Source organism: Medicago sativa, chromosome 3 (assembly GCF_051527215.1).
Source record: "Medicago sativa cultivar Bolivia chromosome 3, Bolivia_mono, whole genome shotgun sequence".
Classification (NCBI taxonomy): Eukaryota; Viridiplantae; Streptophyta; class Magnoliopsida; order Fabales; family Fabaceae; genus Medicago; species Medicago sativa.
Window position 1 is genome coordinate 79,853,390 of NC_140751.1, and position 6,643 is coordinate 79,860,032.

General features: G+C 31.0%; 1 long non-coding RNA gene across 8 annotated transcripts; it reads left to right on the forward strand.

The window, feature by feature from the left end:
- The first annotated feature begins 1,948 nt into the window (after positions 1 to 1,948).
- LOC146940658 (uncharacterized) lies at positions 1,949 to 4,760 on the forward strand. Of its 8 annotated transcripts, XR_015032116.1 has the most exons (4): positions 1,949 to 2,611; positions 2,703 to 2,778; positions 2,917 to 3,092; positions 3,593 to 4,760. It is a non-coding gene; the product is annotated as an uncharacterized LOC146940658 (long non-coding RNA). The 8 variants fall into 8 exon arrangements; XR_015032110.1 differs by having other exon boundaries at positions 1,949 to 3,092; positions 3,593 to 4,137; positions 4,344 to 4,760; XR_015032113.1 differs by having other exon boundaries at positions 1,949 to 3,092; positions 3,593 to 4,011; positions 4,094 to 4,760.
- Positions 4,761 to 6,643: the final 1,883 nt, after the last annotated feature.

Sequence of the window (6,643 nt, forward strand, 5' to 3'; positions counted from 1 at the left end):
TTGATGAATACGTGAGAGAAGAATCATGCCTTCTCAGGTGTTATCAAATTTTCTTTAAAAAAAAAAATGGTGCTATCAAATTTTATTTTTCATGCTATCAATTTTATTTAGAGTTCTTACATATATTATTACTATTGTTTACCAAAAGTGCTATCAATAATGTGACACTTTCTTCCACTCGTTCTCAAAGTGGAAGACTCACATAAAATTCACCAACCAACAATAGAAAACGTGTTAGAGTGTTTGGTTCATTCCAACATATGATATTAATTTAAGGGTCTTGTTAACGAGTGTCCCTAGACACCTTTTAAGAATCTTAAATTTGACAATTATTCTTTTAAAAAGTCAACTATTACAATTTTCAATGCATTAAGTGCACAACTTTTCATAAAAAACTTAAGTGCTTAAAGAGTGTCTCGGAAGCACTCGTTAGCATTTGACTTAACTTAAATTCATTTGGTTTTATTCCACCTAATTAAATATGGTACTCATTCTTAAAATAGAGGAATTCACACACGAATTTCAAGCAATAAAAAATATAATGTCGGAAAGAGTGTTTGTTAATACTCTCTCCGTTCCAAATTATATGATGTTTTGGACATTTCACACGTATTGAAAAATATAATTAATTATAGGGAAATGCTAACCATTGCCCTTGGGGCATTGGATAAAGGAACAAAAATAGAAATTTTGTGTTGGGAAGTGATAAAAAGTGGTTAAGTCAACATGTAAGAAGTTTATAAATTGTTGTTTTCAATGTAAAGCTACTAATTTTGGTTACCTTAACCATTGCCATGAGGGCAATGGTTAGCAAGACCCTTAATTATATATGAAAAAAAGATAGAGTAAATTACACACCCCTCTCTCAAAGATGCCGGAATTACACTCCTCTCCCCTCTTATTCAAAACATATTAGAAAACATTTCATTCCCCTCCCCTAAGAGATGCTTGAATTACATTCCCCTCCCCTCTATTGTTAAATTCTACACTTTAATCCCTCAATGTTTTTTTTCCAATAATCTACCAAAATAATAATAATCTAACGCACTTCCAAAAAAATAGTACTGCGGGTCTATTTTAATATAATCAAAATTTGAATACATATTTTTCGCTATTTTTTATTCACAATTCCATTAATATATAGTTTTAAACCCTATTATAAAATATGAAACAACCAAAAATAAAATTAAAATATGTGAAAAATTGCTAAAGACAATAAATTATGGTTATTTAAAAGTTAATTTTATACTATAAATTATAAACTTAATAGCAAAATATTTAAATTTAATTATCATTGACATTTAAATTTAATTGTAAAACGACTTATAATTTATAATAAATTTATTTTTTTAAAACGACTTATAATTTATGATGAATGGAGTACCACACCTCATGTTATATAAGTTTGTTTTCTGCTGCAGACATTGGTTACTAATTTCAAGTAGTACTAGTGACAACGCTAGTATACCGTAAAAACACAAGGCATGTGATTGAAAGGAGTAACCTTGAACGTGTTGTGAAACTCCTCAAAACAAGAATAGACACACACAAAAAAAAAAAAAAAAATTGAACAAAACCACGAATAGAGATGAAGAAAAGTAGAGAGAAGAGATAAACTTATATTCTTATATATAAAAGTTAACCCGAGTGATTATTTTAGCCCTAATTTTAACCTAAACCCTATTGCTTAGATTTACTATTTTAACCCTAATGCTTATTTTCTGATTTAACCTTAATGCTTATTTTCTGATTTAACCTCATCTGCTTCCTTATATATCTTTTTATATATAAAAGTTAACCCGAGTGATTATTTTAGCCCTAATTTTAACCTAAACCATATTGCTTAGATTTACTATTTTAACCCTAATGCTTATTTTCTGATTTAACCTTAATGCTTATTTTCTGATTTAACCTCATCTGCTTCCTTATATATCTTTTTATATATCTTACTTACTCTAAAAGCCAATTAGGTCAAGCAATTGGCTTAGCCCTAATTCTTTGCTAATTTCCCTCCAAAGTACTTAACCAAAGAGTGCTTTGCAAGCTAATGGGGACTCATTAAATGTTGGTGTGTGTTGCAAGCTTTTGGTATCTCATTAAATGCTTATTCCAAATTTTGAAATTTGAATTTGCCTCATTTCTCTCCTAAAGTGATTTACCAAGCTTACCACACAAGCCACACGACAGCAATAAATGCAGCTGCTAACTGTCCATTTGCCTCCTTTTTCAATATGACCTTTCAGCTGCCATAAAATTTGAATTTCTTTTTCCTGCTTCACAACATTTAATTAAGCACTACTGTCAATTATTCTCTATCTATATTCCCATGCACCATCAAATAAAGTCTGTTATCTAACTATAAATATAGGCGTGGTGGAAACAAAAGGCTTGCCTTTCTCATTCTAAAATCACTTAGCAAAAGACCTGTTCATTTCAAGAAATGGTTTTTGTCTATATTAAAGGAATTGGACCTGTCCATAAATATTAAACGATATTAAAGGATTATACTTGACGGATTTGCTGCGCATGCAGGTTATCAGTTTAGCAATTATTTCTATCATATCTTTTTCATCAAGTGCATTGGTAGCTCTGAACACAGATATCCCTATAAGTTTAGTTTCCTTTCAGTTTATTTTTTCCTGGTTTCACTAATGGTAAGTTTTTTTGTACTTATGTTGTTTTCATTCTCTGTCTATTGACAGCTTTTCTACCATTTGCATTTAAAGTTCATATATGGAATTAAAGCTTTTGTTTACTTGATCATTTATTAATTTATAGGTAATTAATTACTACTTAATTATTGATAGTTCATTCTTTACATCTCTTCTGCTAATTTCCTTCATCAAAATGTGTTCCTTTGATATTTTGATTACTGATCATGGCAATTGGCAAATGACTTTTTTGTTAAATTGTTAGGTTCTTCTCTGCCGTCAGCTTATTTGTTATGGATAATTAGAGAAATGCTGCCTCCAGGCATTGATAGTATTCAGGAAGAACCAGGAGGAACATATACTTTCATCAGCCACGTCGACGAGGCATCTGGCTCAAACCATCCTTGGTCATGGACTACTGATACAAGTTCAAAGAATCAGGTTCACTTTATTATTTACGTTGCTTTGTTTAATATACTCATAAATTTAAAGTTCAAAATACACAGCCTTTTTTTAGGACTGCATGCTCAATCAATGCAATCTGTTATAACATGATCCCCAAACAATAAGTTAGTATCTGTTTGTATTGGCTTATTTAAGCTTACCTACTATTTTAAGCATTTATGAGACTCATGGGGGAGCTTATGGAAACAGCATGACGTGTCATCAGCTGTTTTCAGCTTATGAAAACAACCTGTAGCTTATATGAAAATAGTTTGACTTTATTTTATCTTTTGTTATATAAATAATATGATACATAGCCCTTCTATAATAAGCGCTTATGTTGTAAGCGCTTGATTAAGTTGTTTATCCAAACAGGGTTGGAGTAAAGAACCTCTAGAATATTAAGTTTCCTATCATAATCATAATAATACATTGCAAATGTTGCAGATTATATGCAGCCATGCTGAAGATATCACATGACCTTTCTTTCATTGCAGATATCAAGAGCAAGTCCAATATGAGCGAACTCTGTGACTGTTTGAGCTCCTTATACTCCAGCTGATGAACAAATGTTCCAACGATATGGTACTTGATATGGATACTTAACACAATATGGTACTCTATATACTTGGTCTGGATACTTAACACAATATGGTACTTGATATTTAAGAAGATATAAACAACTATAAAAGTACTTATGCAGGATGAGTATGAATCCTTTTTCAATAATTTTTTGTTGCTTCATTTATGTAGTTTGAAGATGCTGAAGTTTTCTTTTTCTTTTACCAAGCCTTTCCAGTATTGAGATCTTAGCTTAAGAATAATTGTCTACCTGGTAATGAAGTCTCCCTCTTCAGACGAGCTTACAAATTCTCTAGCAGCTTATTTCGTAATAAAGGAACGCATCTTTTTCTATGTAAGTGCTTTCTCCATTTGCTATTCAATAATGATATATAATCTGTTTTTTAATTATGGCTATTGGTCATGTGAGGCACAAGAATTTGGTTAGACTTTTTGGTTTTTGCATTGAAGGCACTCATAGGTAAGCATACAATCTTGGTCTTTATTTTATTATTAAATATCCGTATTTTCACTTTTGTTTTCCATATGGTTTCTTGCAACTTCCTTCAAAATTCCTGTCCAAAGAAACTGTCACTGAATAATCTATGATCATTACTACAAAGCATTTTTTCCATTTTAAGATATTTAAGTTGATCTATTTCTCAAATAAAGAGTTTGATGTTTCAGGATCGAAGACGCAGGAAGAGTAATGCCAGAAGTGCTGACATGGAGACGCAAAAGGAGATTTCTGATACTGTTAAGAGTGAGTGATCATTCAGATTCCAAGTCCAACGGAAGAAGGAATCAAAGGAAGTAAAACCATGGATCACAAAGCTAGAAGCACCTATTTCAGGTCAAGGTACCCACCAGTGAATGCGCCATTTTTGCATTCTTTCTTGCAAACCAGTGCGAGTTATGATAACTGCCTCATTTTACATCAAATTCATGGAGCTGGATCAGAGTTTGTGATGGTTCATATATACCTATTTGGCTGCCTCATTTGCAAACCAGTGCATGAGTATTTCATAATCTATGATTAAGCATGTTAATATTATTACAATTGTATTGTACTATTTATTATTAAATCAGTTTTTTTTTGGTATACTTTATTCGTGTATATTACGGTAATAAGACCCGTGTGGAGCACGGGTCGATGGTCTAGTAAAAGTTAACCCGAGTGATTATTTTAGCCCTAATTTTAACCTAAACCATATTGCTTAGATTTACTATTTTAACCCTAATGCTTATTTTCTGATTTAACCTTATCTGCTTCCTTATATATCTTCTTATCTTCTTATATATTAAAAGTTAACCCGAGTGATTATTTTAGCCCAAATTTTAACCTAAACCATATTGCTTAGATTTACTATTTTAACCCTAATGCTTATTTTCTGATTTAACCTTATATGCTTCCTTATATATCTTCTTATATATAAAAGTTAACCCGAGTGATTATTTTACCCCTAATTTTAACCTAAACCCTATTGCTTAGATTTACTATTTTAACCCTAATGCTTATTTTCTGATTTAACCTTATCTGCTTCCCATATTTCTGCATTAGAATATAGAAGCCATAACCAACTTTTGCTCTCCAAACTTTTAATATGCAAGTGCATAAGTAAAAATGATAATATTTATAATATTGGAAATATTTTTTGTCAAGAAATTCAGCTGTCATTTTTTTTCATCGATATAAACAGAAATTGTTAAATAGTTACTATTTTCTTTCATGTTTATCAAGATGTCAATCCTTAGTAAACAGAATCTCCTATTATTTTCTGTGATACATAACAAAATTGTTCAGTGGTTACTAATTTGTGTCATGTGTTTCATCCTTATCAATATGTCAATCTTTAGTTAACAGAATGTCCTATTTTTCCATGCTTATGAGTATGTCAATCTTTAGGAAACAAAATGACCTATTTTTTATGCAGGGAAGTAAACACAATGTGCATAACAAATTAAGCTATTTTTAATGAAAATCAGTAAGCAAATCGTTTTCTAAATCATCATGCCCTGCCCAATCGTTTGTTAATTGGCTTTAGTAAACAGTTAACCAAACTGTGATGAATTGGTAACTTCATTGCAAAAAGTATACTATTAATTTAGAGATTTAATAACAACATTTTAAAACTTCTAAAGAAAAGGCTAGACAAAAGCTTAATTGGATTAATACTTCTTCAGGTGACCATAAGAAAGAAATTGCTTTGATAAATATGCAATGATCAGCAAATTTATCAGCAAATTTTGTTTTTACCACAATGTGTAGCAGTTCTTCTATATGATAAGGTTTACAAGCTAAATTTTGTTTTTACCCCATTGTAGCAGTTCTCTTATTTATCAGCAATATTGGTACTATTTTTATGTCGACAGACGTTGGATTTTCTTTTCTTCAATAAACTATGTCATTAAATTTATGTGTTATGTTACCGTAATAGGGTCGATGTCATGGAAATTGTTTAATATGGTACATTACAAAGGTTTCTGGCAATTTATTTTATGAATTGAACTATACTATTTTTTCGATTCAAGTAAAATGTTTACTTTCATATTTGCGCTATATTTGTTCTTTCGTATGACCCGTGCGTCAGCACGGGTCAATGGTCTAGTATGTAAAAAATTTGATAACACCTGAGCAGAAAACAAACTTTATAACATAGGGTTTAAAACAGTTGTGTGATTTTTGTGACCATAGGAGTCATATTTATAGGAGAAAACAGTGACATATAAATGTGTCAATACCAATGACCCTATGACTCTTTGACTAATACTATAACTAAGTAGACATCCATTAATATTAGGCTTAATAGCACTTTTGACATCCATTATATGTTTCGTTTTCGTTGCAGTTTTGGCCCCCATGGTCATTTTTGACCTGGTCCACGCTGACATGGCACCCACATCACTTATGTGAGGGGCCAAAATCGCAACTTTGGCAAACATAGGGGGCCAAAAGTAATATTAAGTCTATTTTTATTTTTTTAATT